Source organism: Lactuca virosa, chromosome 8 (assembly GCF_052849685.1).
Source record: "Lactuca virosa cultivar CGN04683 chromosome 8, Lactuca_virosa_CGN04683_v6, whole genome shotgun sequence".
Lineage (NCBI taxonomy): Eukaryota > Viridiplantae > Streptophyta > Magnoliopsida > Asterales > Asteraceae > Lactuca > Lactuca virosa.
In genome coordinates this window covers 325,387,077-325,407,927 of record NC_136433.1, presented here as the reverse complement: position 1 = coordinate 325,407,927, position 20,851 = coordinate 325,387,077, and the positions used below count along the sequence as shown (strand labels likewise).

General features: G+C 35.6%; 1 pseudogene across 1 annotated transcript; it reads right to left on the bottom strand.

Annotated features, from left to right (window-relative positions):
* Positions 1-3,754: 3,754 nt before the first annotated feature.
* LOC145134424 (F-box protein At1g67340-like) lies at positions 3,755-5,356 on the bottom strand (annotated as a pseudogene). Its single transcript, XR_013719142.1, has 3 exons — positions 4,987-5,356; positions 4,690-4,852; positions 3,755-4,596 (listed from the first exon to the last, which is right to left on the bottom strand). The product of XR_013719142.1 is annotated as an F-box protein At1g67340-like (transcript).
* Positions 5,357-20,851: the final 15,495 nt, after the last annotated feature.

Below are 20,851 nucleotides of genomic sequence, written 5' to 3'. Positions count from 1 at the left end.
ATATTACATCCAATGGTCCAGATCTGTGCATTCTGGCACACAATATTTACTAGAAACAAAATAACCTAACCTTATATATATATATATATATATATATATATATATATATATATATATATATATATATATATATATATATATATATATATATATATATATATATTACCCTAGGTTTCGTGGGTTGTAACTAGTACTTAATGTATGTAAGATTATTTACAATAAAAGCTAGCATATTTAATGTTATTTGATATTCACATAAAGTGCATTATACATTATTTCTATTTTCGTTTTAAGTACGATGTAATGTTTGGACTTTTGGAGTTTGACAAATTATCTTTCATATACTATATGCTCTATAAAACGTAAAGTTTGTTTTTTTTCTTTGAGAATTTGTAATAGCGTTTTTGCATCGTTTATTTCCTTTTTTTATTAGATTTTTCAGTTTACAAACGGTTAATTTGTGGAAGTGTCGAACTAATTTTTGTTAATTTGTTTGAATTGATTTTTACTTTGCGGTGAATCCTAGGGAATGATCTTTATTTAGGTTGTTACTAATAAAAATTTAAGTTTTTTGAGAGTGTTTGACTAAGCTTATTTAAGCTCCTTTTTAGTTTATTATCGGTTCTACACTTGTATAAGTTAAAAAATGTGTTTGGATAGAAATGAGTTATCAATGTATCATACCGAAAATAAGTCAAAATCTATAAGTAAGTCCCCCAAACTTATTGACTTATAAGTTATAAGCTATAAATTGAAAAATGCTTATAAAAATTCATAAGTTTAGCCAAACACCCCCTTAGTATATAATAATATTGACCACCATCAAGTTTATACATAGAGTTTGATAAAACTGAGTAGGGGATAGTTGAAAATTTAAAGTTAATAACGGTTGTTGATAAGCAGAAGCTTAATGTTGTAAATTTTATTTGAACAAAAATGTTAGACAAAAATAGTTAATTTTTAAAAGGGCAAAAGTTAGATAAAAGTTTTGAAAAACTAAGACCGGATTTGTCGTGGTAGCCGGAAGCTGAAAGCAGTAGCTTTTATATAAATAGAGAAATTAAATATCCTTCTACTTTTGTTCCTACAAATCCTCCTACCAAATTAAATGATTACATGCGTCATATTAACGTACTAAAATATCATTAAATAAACCTTAAATGTTACGCATGTCACTATTTAATTGGATAGAAAGATTTATAGTAACAAAAAATAGGAGGATATTTAATCTCCCAAAAAATATAGCTTATAATTTATGAGAATCTATTTTATTGTTTCTAAACGCTAAGCGAGAATAACATGGTTTATAAGAATCTAAGATCTTCTCCAACCATAATAAAAAAAAAAAAAAAAAAAAACAGTGAATTCAATGTAAATAACAGAGGACAGAACTAAAAACCGTTCAGAGCTTTCCATAAAATGTTAAATGAGAAAGACTATCAATAAAGTAAGGAAGTAACTGTATCGTATTAACTACAATGAAAAATAGCTTTACCTTCCGTGAAATTAGTACACTACTTCGTAATCACTATTCATTTTTTATCCCCCTTCTAGTCAATTGCTAGTTCTTTTGGAAACGGCAACTTTTATAAAAAGAACCGACGACTAGCAAGAAACTAGCGAAGGAACAAACCAACAGAAAAGAACATTGTTCAAACTAAAACAAATACAAAAGAACGACAAATGAAAATTAAAGACATCACCAAAACAGATTTGTTGACCATTCTTCCCAAGTGCACATTACTTGTTTGCTCCTGCATTTTAACTAAAAATGCACCATTGATTTTACGGCTTCAACACCAGTTGCGGGCTTTGCGAATACTCCTTTAAACACACGATCATTCCTGAGTTTCCATAAGTTCCAGATAAGTCTGTGACATATGGTGACGAATCTCTTTCTTGTCTTCAAATTTCGACCTCATCCGTTTGCATATTCCAACAGTTCGCCCACAGAGGTGAATGAGTTATGTTGCACACCACACCAAGAAAGGATTTTATCAGTAACAGAACGAGCAAATGGGCATAGAAGTAGTATATGATCAGCACACTCGGATTCATTGATGCATGCACCGCATGTAATCGTCGTGAGGTCAATACCACGAGATCGTAACGCCACCGCTGAAGGGATATTCTTTTGTAATGCCCGCCAAATAAAACAATTGACTTTATTAGGAGATACCTTATTCCATTTGAAGACAAAGCCGGTTGAGGCACAAGAGGGGGATGGGGACAATTTTGATGCAATCTTTTTCCGCATGTTATTCACCAAGAATGTCCCACTATTATCTAGGATACAACGCCATTCATCCTCACCTAGTACCAACCTAACTAGATCAAGATCCCTATGTAAATTGATCAGGTTGTTGGATTCACCTGTGTCATCTACTCGAATGGACCAATGTCCTTCAAAAGTATCCTAAAAAAATCTATCTGCCACCAAACAGTTCTTCCTTGATTCAAGCTCAAACAATGATGGGTACTTGACTTTTAAGGGCATCGTACCTAGCCATCTATCGAACCAGAACAAAGAGTTTTAACCTAATTTTATACGCACTTTAAAGATGTCTTCAATCTCTAACCCATGTTTTTTTAGATCAATCCTTGTTGCAGCAATATTCTTCCAAACACCAGGAACGTTCCTGCTTGATAGATAGTCATGTGGTTTGTTATGGATATTATGAATCCCTTTTATAATGCAACTCCAAATCGAATTTTTTTCCACTTTCAGTCTCCACCACCACTTGACAAATAAGCTTGTATTTAGGGTACGAATTGATCCCACACCTAGACCACCCTCAGATTTAGGGGCCACAATTTTATCCCACGACACCCAATGGATCTTCCTATTATTTTCATCACCACCCCATAAAAACCTTCGGCGAATCCTCTCCAAAGCCTCATGACTGCCATCGGTGCCTTAAACAAAGAGAAGAAATAGGTCGGGAGATTCCCCAAAACTGAGGTAATTAGGGTCAACCGTCCACCGAAAGACAACGTCTTTGCTTTCCAGGCGGAAAGTTTTTGATTGAAATTTATCTAAAATTGGTTTCCAATTTTTTATTAAGTTCATATTTGCACCCACCGGCACACCAAGATAATTGAATGAGAATGTGCCCGCTTCACAACCAAGGATGCTAGCCCAATTTGCGGACTCTCGATCCGAAGCCCCGATCCCGAATACCCTAGATTTATGGAAATTGACTTTGAGACCCGAGGAGGCGTTGAAGCATTTGAGGATCCATGATAAATTTTTAAGATTGGTTCTAGACCATTCACCGACAAATAAGGCGTCGTCGTCCGCATAGAAAAAATTTCATTCTTTTATAATATATTTGACGTTTTAAAAAAAAACAATAAATAAGTAAAACTAGAATCTATAGCCTATTAATTGCCATTAATTATAATATGGATTCTAAATAAAGGTTTGATGATTTATCTATGTTTTACATATATTTATTAATATATGTTTTACGTCGACATGTTATTTCTTTACAAAAATATGTAACCGAATTAATAAAGAATGGTTAAATTAAAAAAAAAAAAAAAAACTACACTTAGAGGTAAATAATTTCCTGAAAATCGAGTATCATCTTCATTTTTTTTAGTTTTAGTCTTTTAGAAACAAAAAATGAGAACTATCAAGCAATTTCACTTTTCTATTTAAATAAATATTTTCATTTATTATTTTCTAATTATAAAAGGTAGCTATATTAAAATATATTGTACAGAAATTGCTACCCTTATAAAAAAAAGATTAAAAAAAATAATTTCTCTTACTAACGTCGAGTTTCCGGCAAACGTCAAAAGAAAGCATATATTTTAAATTCCAAAACTATCCCGACAAAACTTTGCTTCAACTGCCGTTACAATCACTGGTAAGTTCAGTATCTCCGGCGAACGGTTCAACTCTCAACAACCATTCCATCGTCGTAGTAAACATTGCCGTTGTCTTCACCGTCGCCGTCATCGACCCACGTTTCAGCTAGTGTGCACTCCATCTTGTGACGCATCTTCCAGTCGAGTGCTTGACACGCTCGAGAGCAGTAGTTAACAGCTCCGCAAACTGAACATCGCCGGAACTCATGTTTTCTGGTCTCCGGCCGACCACAACCGGCGTGAGAGCATAAGCGAAGTCCCGAAGAAAGTATCTTATCGGAAAACCAATCTGTAAGAAACCGGTTGGACGGATGAGGTTCCGGTGCAGGTACGTTACATCCGAAATCGCTAAGTAAAGGACACCCAGGACCCACCATGTTTCCATGGCGGAGGTGAGGTAGGGGGTTCCATGTCAGCCAGTTACCGGACATCAACGCGGATGGAGTTGTTGACAGTACGGCGGCAAGCTCAAGGGCGTTGGCTTGAACCAAAAACCGCCGGCCTTCGGCAATGTTCCCGGAGTGCGTCGATGTGGCCGAGAAACGCCGCACGAGCACAAAGAGCTACACCGGCGCGTAAGTCCTTGTCAGTTTTTAAACCGCCGCTACCGTTAAACTGCATCACAGCAAGCGAGTATAACGCCGGAGCGTGGGAATTCATCGCCGCATTAGCCATTAGAGACGCTCCGCTTCCTCGATTTTGCAAACAATAAAACCGAATCTGTGTCAAACAAAGTAAAGATCATGTCAGTTTAATTAATGCTCATAAACAGAATGTCAATCAAGATATATAAACCAAAAAAATTATACTAACCATGCCAAGTGCGTAACAAGCTTCAATATTTCCGGCATCTGAGCACTGTTTAAGAAACCTGTGAGCAGATTCCGACCAGTTTTCAGATTTAAAAGCGAACGCCTTCGGAGATGCTTTTGATAACACAATAGAGTGAACACCTAACGCGTTTAACCTTTTGCATCTGTTCAACAAACACGAACAAAATCAGTAACAAAATTAACAGAATTGTCGTGATAATCGGATCCTTTTTCAGACAAAAAACTGGAAACTTCAAAAAAAAAAAAAAAATTACAAATCTCAAATCCGGATCCTTACGTTGATAAAACGCTAACAAAATCGGCGGGACAAGCGGCGGTGGCACCAAGCTTTGCAAGAATAAACAAAACGATGTCGTCTGGAAGCGTATCAAGGAAATCACATTGGCCGGAAACAGTCGCCACCGGTGTCCCCGACGACGACTTCAACCTTTTCCGGCTACGTATCATCTTCTCACCCATAATATTGCCATCTCTTCTTCTTTTCTCACAACACATGTTATTCACCTTCTTATAAGAAATCCCACGCCTTGTTCTCATTCCCTTCTCCTTCTCTCTCTAAAAAGAACAGATATGCGTGTCTCTCTATATATAGATGGGTATATCGTGTGTATATATATAATAGATATCATATATTTATACGTATATATACAATAAATTTGTATGTGAAGAAAAAATTGAGGCCTTATATATATAGCAAGAGACCTTATCGAATTAATTAGATTAAACACAACAAATACGACGCCACTGAACATTAAATTAAAGATCTGACCATTGAAATATACTACTGCCTAAAAATCTTCACTTAATTACGATATTACCATTCTTCTCTGCAAGGGCTTGCCGTTAATAAAAGCAAGAAGAAAATTTGGTCAAACGGCGTTGACTAGATCCCTCCGTCCGTCGTCCTCCTCCATTGCACGATTTGTCTGCTTGTAACGTACAAGTTTTAAACATGACAGATTATCTTTCATATATTATATGCTCTATAAAACTTAAAGTTTGTTTTTTTTTTCTTTGAGAATTTTTAATAGCGTTTTTGCATCGTTTAATTTCTTTTTTTATTAGATTTTTCAGTTTAAAACGGTTAATTTGTGGCAAGTGTCGAACTAATTTTTGTTAATTTGTTTGAATGTATTTTTACTTTGCGGTGAGTCCTAGGAAATGATCTTTATTTAGGTTGTTAGTAATAAAAATTTAAGTTTTAGAGGTATTTGGGCTAAACTTATTTAAACTCATTTTTAGCTTGTTACTGGTTCCATACCGGTATAAGATAAAAAAAGTGTTTTGATAGAAATGACTTATGAATGTGTTATATCGGAAATAAGTCAAAATCTATAAGTAATTCCCCTCTAACTTATTAGCTTATAAGTTATAAGTTGAAAAGTGTTTATGAAAAGTCATAAGCTTAGCTAAACACTCCCTTAGTATATAGTAATATTGACCACCATCAAGGTATATACAGAGAGTTTGACAAAATTGGGCAGGGGATAGTTGAAAATTTGAAGTTAATAACCGTTCGTTGTTGATAAGGGGAAGCTTAAAGTTGTAAACTTTATTTGAACAAAAATGTTAGACAAAAATAATTAGTAACTTTTAAAAGGGCAAAAGTTAGATAAACCCTTAAAGCTAAAAGCTTTGAAAAACTAAGACCGGATTTGTCGTTGTAGCCGGAAGCTGAAAGCAATAGCTTTTATAATAAATGTAGCTTATAAGTTATGAGAAGCTATTTTATGGTTTCCTAAACGCTAAGCCATAGAGGTGAACATGGTGCAGTTTTTGGACCAAACCGAACCGCAAACCGATAGGTGCGCTTTTTATATATCTAAAACCGATTGGAGCAGTTTTTTATTCGGTTCAGTTTTACAGCTTTTTATGCGGTTTTCGGTTATTTTGGTGCGGTTTCGGTTTTTAACCGCGAAAAAATGATTGTGTAGTTTTTCTTTTATTAATAAGGTTTATTTCACGTCCAAAACTTAATTTCCAAAAACGACGAGGGGTTATTTTTTAATATAGTTTAAATTAGAGTCTAAACCCAAAACACTTCTTAACTTGGCAATATAAAAATAACAAGTTTCAGCTCATTAAACCTTTAGTAGACAAAAACTTCATGACTAAAACAAAAACCCAATAGCCCATAATGGTAGGCCACTAAGCAACTGCCTAACTTTCGACCTTGCATCTCAAACCGTTTTTATAGAAGAGGCTCCTCTATTTCTTTATACCACCGATGTGGGACAAACAAATCAAACAAGTGCTAGCTTCTTTCTCTGTGAATATTCATAATTAATTTTGACATTTTTGTTTGTTACTGTATATTTTGAAATATAAAGAATATCGACAACCGTGATTTAAAAGAAATAAAATTATAAACTACAAAAACTTTTGGATTTCATTAAAGTGATGAACTTGAATATATATATATATATATATATATATATATATATATATATATATATATATATATATATATATATATATATATATATATATATATAGGGATAGGTTCATGTGAGACGGCCTAATTTTGTGAGACCGTGAGACGCAATCCTAGCCATTCATTTGATAGATAAAACAAAAAACATTTTTAAAAAGCAAAATAACTGAAAATTTTCGAAAATTTTTTTTTTTCAAATATTATTTTCGGAATTTATATTTTCCAAAAAAAAAATTAAAAAAAATACCAAAAATAAATAAAAATAAATAAATAAAAAATACTTTTTTTACATATTCTAGTAGAATAATAGAATATTCTACACATCCGAGAAATCTAGTATAATATTCTAACATTCTAAAAATCACATTAGAATATTTACAGTGTAATATTCTATTATAATATTTCACGTATTTTTCAAAAAAAAAAACGGTAATTTTTTTTTTATTTTTTTTATATTTTTTTTAGATAATTAAAGTTCCGAAAATAATAATTAAAAAAAGAATTTTTGGATTTTTCCTTTTATTTTGCATTTTAAAATTATTTTTAGATTTGATCTCACGGTCTCACAAAATTAGCATGGTCTCAAATAAACTGAACCTATATATATATATATATATATATATATATATATATATATATATATATATATATATATATATATATCCTACGGTGCGGTTCGGTTTTTGCAAATCTGAAAACCGCACCGCACCGAAAATTTTCGGTTTTTGCAAAACTAAAAACCGCACCATCGGTTTTCGCTTCGGTTTGGGTTTTTCGGTTTTTAAAGTTTGCGGTTCGATTTTTGCTCACCCCTACTAAGCCATAATAACACGGTTTATAAGTTAGTTAAGAGCTTCTCTAACCATAGAAATAAAATGGTGATGGTTTAACATAAAAATGGTGATTTCATTCCAATAAACATTTAAAATGGTCTTTTTTAGAGGTCTTTTATTGTTGGTCTGTATATTTGGTGTAAAAATGAAGAAATACAAAAATGGTGTGATATTTGAAAGTTAATAATCGGAGTGAAAATGGTTTCTAAAATAGTGTTTTAGAGGTTCATTGGAGTTGGTATTCCAAATAAAACCTAAATCTACCAAAAGTTACTAGAAAATAACTTTTAGATTATATATATTTTGTTTAAAATAAAAGTTAAAAGATTCTTTAATTTTTATTTTTTAGTTTTTGTTAAAAGCTAAAAAATATTTTGAAAGTTTTCAAAAACAAAAACATCGGTGTCAAATGCACCCATAATATAGGGCGCGAAGATATTATCTTGAAAATATATCTATCACATAACCAACATAAGTATTTCCTTCATATATCTACCATTGGGTACGCTTAGCGTACTAGCTGAGAAGCTGGTACTCGGGATGTACCACATGGTACACTTAGCGTACTAAGGAGGGGTGATTGTGGATCCGAGGCCTCGTACGCTGGGCGTACGAGGGGTTTAATGAAACCATAGTTTCAGGGTGTTGCAACCTATTTAAGCTCCTTAAGTTCCTAGGGTTGGTCTCTTTATCAGCCTATATTGTTCTAAAACCCTAATCTTGAACCCTAATAGCATCTTTGAGTGTTTTTTAGCCTTGGTTTTGATTTTGGTGGTTTGTACTCCTTGAAGTGTTAGAAGAAGAAATTAGAAGACTCATTCATTGGAAGGAAGCCTATCGATCTAGATTTAGCTCCATCTTTTGGTGACTTTTTAGGTATAACGTTCATACCTTGATCTTGTATGCTTAGATCTCTTCATGTTATCGTTTTATGCTTCTTTGTCCCTTTTTGGTTGGTCTTGATGGGTTAAGGCCGTTTTAGAAGCTAAATCTTGTAGATCTGGATGTTTGGAGAGTTCCTCAAGCTTAAAGGTGCAAACTTTATGGTGTTTATGGTCTCATGCATGAATTAAGTCATTTATTAAGCTCTTTTGAGCTCTAAGAGCCTCATTAAGCAATGCATGTACGTAAAGTTGGCAACTTTGCATGATAAACCATCTTAAGGAAGTCATATATGAGTTTGAATTGAGGTCTTAATTGATTAAGAGCTGGAAAAGTGAAGGTTGGCCAAAATGGGGGAGTACGTTGGGTGTACAAGTAGGTACGCTTGGCGTACAAGCCCTAAAGCGAGTATGTTTCACGTACGTGCTGAGTACGCCCCGCGTACTCCGCAAGTTGGGCTTCAGACATAAGGGCTTCTCGGTGTTGGGCTAGGTTGGGTTTGTGATGTCTTGGCCTTTTTGGGCCATCAGGATTCTCTTGTTGGGCTGTTGGAATTTTATTGGACTCCTTAGTTGTAGGTGTTGGGTTTTGAGCATTCTAACACTCCTAAGGTGTACATGCAACCCTAGAAATCTTGGAGCTATGTTTTACTAAGATACATGAAAATTTGATTTTCCAAGGTTCTTAACCTAACTAGCATGGCATGGGGAACTTTGAAACATAAAAGCTATTAGAAGAACATACCTTTTTGTTGGTTGGATTCCTTGAGAACTTTGTGAGCCTAACACCTCAAATGTGATGCCTCAAATGTTTCATACAACACCACAACTCTTGGAATAACTTTGAGAGAAGTACACTATTTCTCAAAATCGGCTAGCCCTCTTGTTCTACACATAGTGTCGATTTTGGTAGCCCATGGGGTCCTTTTATAGTTGTGTCACAAGTAGGGTTACAACATGTAAACCCTAATTGACATGGCTTTTCATATTCCATGATCCATGGGTTTATAACCTCCATGGACTATCCATGGAGCACCTTATGGGTTTTAGCCCAATTCAATAAACCATGGATCATTAGCCCACTATAAAAGAATGGATGGTTTACACAATCAACCCCATATATTTAATTAGTCTCCTTTTGATCACCAAATTAATTCTAAATTAATTCTTGACCAATACTAATTAAATAATATTATTAATATATTAGAACTTATAATATATTAATAAACTTTAAGTGTCCTTTCTCTCATTTAGTCTATCCAAGTGTTGCAATGTCATGCAACCCAAATGGACCATGCCAACCGGGTCAAGTACATTCCAGAAATAGTTATGAACTTAGACACCTAATCCAACAATCTCTCACTTGGATAAGTTTAATAACTATAATTGCAAGAATGACTTCAGGAACCGACCAGCAATCGTAGCTCTTTCAAAGTCTCGCGGAACTGAGATGATGATGATACGCCATTTAAGATAAGTGATCATATAATCCTCTGTTCTAGATATCACCCGCACAAATACATGGAACAATGTCGTACTTATTGTCCAGCAGTTTGTTTCCCGATTTTTAATTTGTTTGACATAGAACTTAATCGAACACATCAATTTAGTTCTGACCGGGCCCGATACATAGGTCACAACAAAATCATCGAGGGGCCCAGATATCACTTCTAATCCAAGAAGGAACAGATAAACTTCGACTCATATGCTTGGTCTACTACTTGTTGAATTATACACAAAGGCACGTTTTATAACATCGAGTGACCAATGGGTTTTCGTACAATCAATGTATAACTAACTCATAGTCAACAACTCATATCTCTAGGTTTGAAGGCTTATATGATATTACCGTCTCACGATCACTCGAGATAAAATTCCATGAAGTGATACAAGTGAGCATGGGTTGAATCTAATACTCAGAACTTATGAGCACTCATGAATGTTGTAGCAACTCTTGCTATGTCCAACACTTTAGACATCTACAAGCCAGCTTCATGACAGTCTTGATTCATATCTACTTCCAACATATGACCAACTGTGGAGAATTTAAATAATATGATATACCATAACATAATTATTCTGGAAGTCAAAACATGCAAAATGAAATGATAGTAAACGATTGACAGAAGATAGCAACACTTTACTTATAAATAAACAACAACTTATATTTATAATCAAATGTCAATTACACTTTACTGCAGTCCAGTGAGCCTTGCCAGGGTTCCCCTGATATCTGCTGACCATGCTCAACGCAAAGGCCACATCAGGACGAGTACAAGTCATAGCATACATGATCGAGCATACAACGGAAGCATAAGGTACTCAACTCATCTCGACTATCTCAGCCTCTGTAATTGGGCTCTGAGTCTTACTCAATCTGGCGTTACTCTGGATCGGTAACTCTGCTTTCTTGGAATTCTGCATGTTGAACCTATTCAGCACCTTATCCAAGTAGGTACTCTGACTAAGTCCAATTAGTCTCTTACTCCTGTCTCTCAAAATCCTTATCCCTAGGATATAGGCAGCTTCTCCAAGATCCTTCATAGCGAAACACTTCTCAATCCAGGACTTTACTTCCTGCAGAGTTGGGATGTCATTTCCTATGAGTAGTATGTCATCCACATACAATACCAAAAAGCTAACTATACTCCCACTAGCCTTGACATATACACAAGATTCATCTTCACTCCTTGAAAAGCCAAACTATTTTACTTTCTCATCGAAACAAAGATTCCATATGCGAGGTGCTTGTTTCAATCTATAGATGGATTTCTCAAGCTTACAACCCTTATTAGGGTACTCTGTACCGACAAAACCCTCTGGCTGAATCATGTAAACATCCTCAGCCAACCTTCCATTAAGGAAAGTGGTTTTGACATCCATTTGCCATATTTCATAATCATGAAATGCAGCAATGGCTAACATAACCCTAATAGACTTAATCTTTGCTACTGGTGAAAAGGTCTCATCATAATCAACTCCTGGAGTTTGAGAAAAGCCCTTTGCAACCAGTCGCGCCTTATAAGTGTGTACATTACCATCCATGTCGGTCTTCTTCTTGAAGATCCATTTGCACCCGACTGTCTTACGACCTGGTACATTGTCAACCAAGTTCCAAACTTGATTGTCATACATGTGTCATACATGGACTGTATCTCGCTGTCCATAGCCTCTTTCCATTTGGCAGCCTCAGGGTATGCCATGGCTTCCGTGTAGCTGTTAGGTTCATCCAGACTTACCAGTGTATTATCACTGATAAGTGTTGTTAGGTGCATTTCATGTACCCATTTTGTAGCTTTATTTCATAAAAGTACATTGCATATAGGCTTAAACTCATGCATTTTGCATGTTTTTCGGGATTTTTCATGAGGCAATTTCATTCAAATACTTTTGTGATATTTCAGGGACTTTTGGAGGTAGGATATTGTTGGAGGAGGTAAATAAAAGTTGCGGACAAAATTTCAGGACTTGCGGAGCACCGAGGAGCAAGATATCAAAGAAATGAAGATTTTGGCTTTACAGAGATTTACACGGCCGTGTAAATGCAAGCGTTGCGTTTACGCGGGCCGTGTAAACGTAGATTTCTGCACAGTATATTTTTGCGTTTACGCGGACCGTGTAAATGACAGTGTTAATTTACGCGGGCCGTGTAAACGTAAATGCGGGTTTTAAAGCAGTTTTTCACCATTTTTAAAGGGGGGAACCGACTTTTTACTTTGGGGGTCGACTTTTGGAGTAGAGAAGGCGGTTTTCTTGAGGATTTTGAAGTTGATTAACACTTGGGAACATTTGATTTCATTTTGTAAGAACTTTAATTTCATTTTCTAGATTTGTGATCTTGTTGTAGTCATGAGTGGCTAGAACCCTAGATTCTCCAACTTTATGTCTTGACTTCTAGTTGTGATTTCAATCATATGACTTGATGTTTTCTTTCAATTTTCTATCTAGTGAATTTGATTTTGTTTCAATCGAATGTTTGATTCTAATTGTGATTCTTATTGGCCATTTGAATTAGGGTTAGATCATTCAAGTTATCTAATTGCAAAATCCGTAATTGTTTTGTAAATTGGACTAGGTAACAAGCACTAAACTGATTTCTATTGAATGAATTTAGTGTAAATCTTATTCACACATTCTTATGCTCCCGAGCTTATGAGGAGTATTGAGTGTTGTTGGGAACATTCACATAAAGTTTAATGCAATCTTTCAACCTAATTCTAAGAGTTTGTTTAGATTAGATTGGTAAGGTTAGGATTAATCAAAGAGCTTGTTTTGGTTAATTATTGTGGTGAATGGGAAGTGTTAGAGCTTGTTAACACTTTCAAGTACCAACTTAGATAGAATTAAACAAATATCTTGTCATCTATGGAATCACATTGCTAATTTGTCTTGCATAGAGTTGGAGTACTTACAAATCTTGAACTTATTTCACTTAATCAATCATTTACTTATTGCTTTATTCTATAGTTTAAATCATTGCTTATAAATTCCCCCCATTTTGTGACCATTTTTGTACCTTACGCAAAAAGGTATAAACACTTGTCCCGTGTCTCTGTGGATCGACCCTACTTACCTTGCACTACGTTTTTAGTGCATAGTAGTAGTGTTTAAGGAGTCATTTGTACCCTTTATTTGTTGGGTTTGACACGCCTAACAAATTGGCGCCGTTGCCGGGGACACGATGTTACTAATTGTTTATGCCAAGCATTTTGTTAGCAGGTGCTTTAAAAAAAAGAAAAAAAAGTCAGGTAGAAGATAAGTTTTCAATTGAAGGAAGTGGCGAGAAGGTTAATGTGTTGTAAAGGCCCACCTACTTAGAACAAAGCACATTCAGGGGCCAAGTCGAGCCAACGACTTAAAACAAGGGCAGCTAACCGGGAGGCAACCCGGAGTTTTTTTTTCTCTTTCTTTTAAAACTTTTTAGTCTTTGGTAAATTTCAATTTTTTTTAATGTCCCAAATGGTTTTAAACTTATTTTTTATGCCTAGAAAATGAATCTTCGGCTCCAAAAATACTTCACGGATAGCTTGGGGAGGATGAAGAGGAGGTTCACACCACAATTGTGAGGCACCAAGAAAGATTTGGTAAATTCTTTCCATATCTTTAATCGTTCATATTTTACTTAAAATTCAATTGGTGTGCATTTGTGAATGTTTTAGACCCATTCCCAAATCAGCTACCATCCTCCACCATCCGACTCTTAATAGGCCGACTATGCCTCTCTCCAAGCATCGAGGACGATGCTATATTTTAAGCTTGGGGAGGGGCACCATCCATGCATAAATTCCGTTGCATGTAGGTTGCATTAATTTTGTACATATTGCATTAATTTTTATTTTCTTGTTCATTTTTCTGCATAGAAAATTTTTCAAAAACCAAAAAGATTTTCTTTCTATTCTAATTTTTATTATTTTCTTTGCATTTTGTTTGCATCCAAATTTTTGCATTGCATTCTTTGAAAAAAAAAACAATTGATCCAATGCCAAGCAACCGAATCTTTTCGAAACAGTTGAGCTGGTAAATGAGTCATGTGCCTTGAGATTAGACTTGTTCTTTTTATTGAAAATCTAAAAGCAAGTTAATCGCAGACGAACACACCTCCCGAAGCTACTTGTGCAAAACATAAAGTGAGAAGATTGTCAACATTTGAGCATAACAGCAGGTATGAGTCGATTCTTTGGGACATATGACTGGTCTTATGAGTAGTAAGTGCTCAATTGAACTTAAAATGCCAAATAAAAAAAAAGAATGCAAAATTTCAATGTCCCGAGCCTTCCAGCGCTCTAAAAAGTCCTTTCTACTCATTCCCTTTTATATACCCTGCTTGGGGACATAGCTTTCAACTATACTTACGGGTCTTTGCATGTTAACCTTTAGTCCCCTGAAAAATGTCTTAGAAGTCCTCACGGTAATAGACCGTGAGATGTCCCACAATAGAAAAGTCAAGGACGAAAATATAAAGAAATTGGCCAAATAAATAAATAAATTAATAAGAGTGTTATGTGTTAACTTAGTTATTTGTATTTGTGTTACTTAAAAAAAACTATTATTAAGTTAATCTGTGACCTTTGGGATTCGAACAAGTAAACTCTGAGGGGTGTTTTACATCTAATCGCCTAAAGCTAAATTGTTTGGGACTGATTGAGTTGAAAATTCGTTACATGGGTTCCATAGAAAGTCATGAACTTAATAATAGCAAATAAAGCTAATCTGTGGCCTTTGAGGTTCGGGCAAGTAAACCCGAGGGATCTCTTTAAATCTAGCACACTAAGGTCATTTGATTTGGATGTGTTGGTTGGAAGCCCGTTACACGGATTTCAAAGAAAGCCATGAGCTTTATTTGTAAAAAATATAATTAAGAAGTTTGTATATAATTGTGTTTATAGTTTAATTGAATATTGTGTTTAGGAAAAATACTTGGCTGTCAAAAGATTCCCTTGGACTTGGATTTGAACTTATGACATTGGACTGAATGTTAATTACTTTGACTGGTGTAAGTGGTTTGAAGTTTGTAACCAATCTGGATAAATATTAGGGAATTTTCAGAAAAGATTTTTCAGAAAAAGATTGTTGTTGATCAACAAATAGCTGGAATCGGGCATTGCTATATTTTATGAAACAAAGACGGTTGAGCATGTTTTGTCACATATAATTTCATGAGAGTAAGACCATAATTTGTTCCAAGAATTGACTTGATGATATTGAAAGGGAATTAGTGTTGTGATCTTTGATTCTGTTGAGTTGTATTAGGGAGTGGCCAAAGTCTTATTTCTATTATCATATAATATTTTGAGACTAAAGCCAAGTTAACTCAAGGCATGACAGGTACATTCTCAACTATGGTACAAAACAGGGTTAATTGGGTTGGATATATTTTTTCATGTTTGTTTTGATTTCTTGCATCAAGTTTCAAAAAAAAAAAGTTTAACTTTGATTTTCTTTTCTTCTCTTTTATTTTATTTTCTCCGGTTTAAATTTTCTTGTTCTTTCTTGAGGACAAGAAAGGTTTAAGCTTGGGGAGATTTGTTAGGTGCATTTCATGTACCCATTTTGTAACTTTATTTCATAAAAGTACATTGCATATAGGCTTAAACTCATGCATTTTGCATGTTTTTCGGGATTTTTCATGAGGCAATTTCATTCAAATACTTTTGTGATATTTCAGGGACTTTTGGAGGTAGGATATTGTTGGAGAAGGTAAATAAAAGTTGCGGACAAAATTTCAGGACTTGCGGAGCACCGAGGAGCAAGATATCAAAGAAATGAAGATTTTGGCTTTACAGAGATTTACACGGCCGTGTAAATGCAAGCCTTGCGTTTACGCGGGCCGTGTAAACGTAGATTTCTGCACAGTATATTTTTGCGTTTACGAGGGCCGTGTAAATGACATTGTTAATTTACGCGGGCCGTGTAAACGTAAATACGGGTTTTAAAGCAGTTTTCACCATTTTTAAAGGGGGGAACCGACTTTTTACTTTGGGGGGTCGACTTTTGGAGTAGAGAAGGCGATTTTCTTGAGGATTTTAAAGTTGATTAACACTTGGGAATATTTGATTTCATTTTGTAAGAACTTTAATTTCATTTTCTAGATTTGTGATCTTGTTCTAGTCATGAGTGGCTAGAACCCTAGATTCTCCAACTTTATGTCTTGACTTCTAGTTGTGATTTCAATCATATGACTTGATGTTTTCTTTCAATTTTCTATCTAGTAAATTTGATTTTGTTTCAATCGAATGTTTGATTCTAATTGTGATTCTTATTGGCCATTTGAATTAGGGTTAGATCATTCAAGTTATCTAATTGCAAAATCCATAATTGTTTTGTAAATTGGACTAGGTAACAAGCACTAAACTGATTTCTATTGAATGAATTTAGTGTAAATCTTATTCACACATTCTTATGCTCCCGAGCTTATGAGGAGTATTGAGTGTTGTTGGGAACATTCACATAAAGTTTAATGCAATCTTTCAACCTAATTCTAAGATTTGTTTAGATTAGATTGGTAAGGTTAGGATTAATCAAAGAGCTTGTTTTGGTTAATTATTGTAGTGAATGGGAAGTGTTAGAGCTTGTTAACACTTTCAAGTACCAACTTAGATAGAATTAAACAAATATCTTGTCATCCATGGAATCACATTGCTAATTTGTCTTGCATAGAGTTGGAGTACTTACAAATCTTGAACTTATTTCACTTAATCAATCATTTACTTATTGCTTTATTCTATAGTTTAAATCATTGCTTATAAATTCCCCCCATTCTGTGACCATTTTTGTACCTTACGCAAAAAGGTATAAATACTTGTCCCGTGTCTCTGTGGATCGACCCTACTTACCTTGTACTACGTTTTTAGTGCATAGTAGTAGTGTTTAAGGAGTCATTTGTACCCTTTATTTGTTGGGTTTGACACGTCTAACAAGTGTATCACCTTCCGCAGTAATATGGAAACCATAGTAATGCTCAGGTGCATTCCTAACTCTCGTGGAACGCCTCAGAGGTACAGACTCGTCAGTCGGATCAACAGGAGTTTCCTCCTCAGGTTGATTGCTAGGGTTTGAGGTTCCTTCACCACTTGACTCTTGAATTTATTTAAGGTCAATTTGCCTCCCACTGTTTCCTTGGCTTATGAACTCTCTCTCTCGCGAAAGACTCCTTTCCTTGCTACAAAGACCACATTATCACTGGGTCTGTAGAAGAGGTAACCAAAGGATTTCTGTGGGTAGCCGATGAAAATACACCTCTCACTTCGAGGTTCGAGCTTATCGTGAGTCTCGCGCCTCACGAAAGCCTCGCAACCCCAAATCTTGATGTGGTCCAAATTGGGAACTTTCCCAGTCCACATCTTGTGAGGTGTTTTGGCAACCTTTTTGGTAGGGACTTGATTAAGGATATGGGCGGCAGTCTCTAAGGCATACCCCCAAAATGAGATTGGTAGCAAAGCTTGGCTCATCATGGAACGAACCATGTCCAACAAGGTTCGATTACGCCTCTCAGCCACACCTTTAAGTTGTGGTGTTCTGGGATGTGTCAATTGTGAGACAATCCCACATTCCTTAAGATAGTCAAGGAACTTTGTACTAAGATACTCACCACCTCGATCGGATCGAAGCATCTTAATGTTCCTGCCCAACTGATTCACCACTTCCTGTTTAAACTCCTTGAACTTTTCAAAGGTTTCTGACTTATGCTTGATTAAGTAGACATATCCATATCTACTATAATCATCAGTAAAAGTCACATAGAAGCGGTTAGCATCCCTTGTGGCGGTTCTGAAGGGTCCACACACATCAGTATGTACGAGGTCCAACAAACCCTCACCCCTAGCACAAGAACCGGTGAAGGGTGACTTTGTCATTTTTCCAAGCAAACAAGATTCACAACTATCATCCGACTTTAGGTCAAATGACTCCAAGACTCCATCCTTTTGGAGTTGGCCTATACGTTTCGTGCTTACATGTCCAAGACGACAATGCCATAATGATGCTTTATCCAAGCTATTGGAAGAATCAATACACAACACATTATTTCCTAGGTTATCTACAACTGAAACAGTTTCATACACACCATTACAAGGTAATGCTTTAAAATAAAGAACATTATTAAAGAAAGCATTAATACCACCAAATTCATTATCAAACGAAAAGGTAAACCCTTGTTTGTACAAACCATGAAAGGAAATAATATTTCTCGACATTTCAGACGAGTAACAACATTTATTCAAATCTAATGTTAACCCACTACTTAGCAACAAAGAATAAACTCCAATCTTGGTGACAGGTGAAGCTTTCCTATTCCCCATGATCAAGTTTATCTTCCCATGCTCCACATTCTCACTTCTTCTTAGTCCCTGCAAATCAGAACATATGTGAATACCACAACCTGTATCAAGGACCCAAGAATTAGAATGGGGTGAGTTATTAGACAATATAGTGTAAATACCTGCATGGTTGGGTTTCACTTTCCCATCCTTAACATCTTGCAGGTACTTTGCGCAGTTTCACTTCCAGTGCGACTTTTCATGGCAATAGAAGCATTCAGCCTCTTTAGGGTTGGCAGAAGGAGTGACAGAACCTCTTTTGGTTCCACTCGAAGAGGAGCCATCAAGGGACTTTCCCTTGGTACCCTTCGAAGGGCTCTTCCTCTTCTTCCCTTTACCTTGCCTGATTGCCAAGACAGGGGTCGCGGTAGGAGTAGGAGTGGTAACAACCGATTTACCTTTAAGACCACTTTCGGCGATCTTCAAAAGTCCTTGAAGTTTGCTGAGTGTAACTTCCTCCTTGTTCATGTGATATGTCATTCGTAATTGATCATAACACGAAGGTAAGGAGTGCAAAATGATGTCAATTGCCAACTCCTCGGGGAAGTTCACATTCAATTTCAGCAAACGGTCTATGAATCTTTGCATTTTCTGCATGTGGCCCGTGATGGGTTCACCATCCTTCATTCGGGTTATTATCATGGAGGAGATGATTTCATATCGCTCTTGACGAGCACTCTGATGGTATCTGTCCATCAAATCCTGGTGCATCTCAAAATGATAAAAGTCCTCATAGGACTTTTGGAGCTCGGCTGTCATCGTGGCCAACATGATACATGCCACTTTGGTGGCATCTCTTTCATGAGTCCGGAATTCAGCGATCTCCTCCGGAGTAGCAGACGACTCATCAAGTTCCTTAAGCTCCTTGTCGAGGACATATTCCTTGTCCTCATACCGAGTAACCATCCTGATGTTCCTGATCCAATCCATAAAGTTGGATCCATCGAAGATGACTCTCCCACAAAGGTTCAAGAGAGAGAAGGATCCGATAGGGTTTGAGCCAGAAGTAGTATTGTTGGAATACATCTGAAAAAAAAGAAGGACAAGTTTAGATTAGATATAAAGATAGTCTTTAATAAGACACCCAAATGTAATATTAAGGCTAGGACCCAACACAATATTTTATAACTTAGAAGAGGGATGCCGTAATCCAAGCTATAAAATATTTGAAGGTAGGTGAATGACGATTCACCAATTTCCACCATGAAAAACGAAATAAATTATTAGGTTTTAATTGGTTTTGAAACTCCTAGATTCTTTTGAGATTCACTGAACTTTTCAATGGCATGTTTCAATCTCGATTGTGCCCTTCAGGTTTTGTGACTGGGATGCCGAGGATCACAAAACAAGGAGTGAATTAACCATGCAAATTACTTGGTACTCTTAATGTTTATCACCTAACCGATGTGCCGGTTAACTACACGCGCTCCACCGATACATGATAAACCTTAAGCCACCCTTTGCCTACCTTGTTAAATCCAGGTTAGTGTGCCAGTTAACCATACACGCTCCACTAACGACTTAAGCAAAGTGCAAAGTGTAATTTCATGGGTTAGCACCATATTCACATTTTCCTAAAGTAACTAAGATTGGGAATTTATAAAAACATTTATTTACTTTATAACCATTATAATTTTAATGAGGATTAAAGTCATTGTTCTACCCGTTCGGCTAACGACCCTCCACCAGTCAAGGAAGCGGTGGGTGAGAGTGGACACCCATTAAGCTGCCATTTTATAGGCAACAACCTTATACCCCCTTATAGATCGACTTCGTGAATGAGGCCCACTAACGGTAAAACGACTTGTTCTTATACATATATATATTATTAACTTATAATATTATAAAGTATAAGGGTTGAATTTTAACTTTTAAAATTCTAGGGGTTGGAACTAAAGTTTTTAAGGTGACTTTACATGTTCCAAAACTTGAGGGCAAGTTTTGTAACTTTCAAAACTTTTCAACTTCATAACTTATGTGTTAATGGTTTATTAAAATGAAAGACTCTTCATTTTATGTAACCTATGTGTTCATTAATGGAATTTAAAAGAAAGACTTTTGGTAATCCATAACTTGAGGACAAGTTATGGATTTCATTAAAACACATCAAGATCAATAATTAAACTAACAAAATAATTTCTATGATCTACCAAACTCATAAGTTCATGAACATTCATAT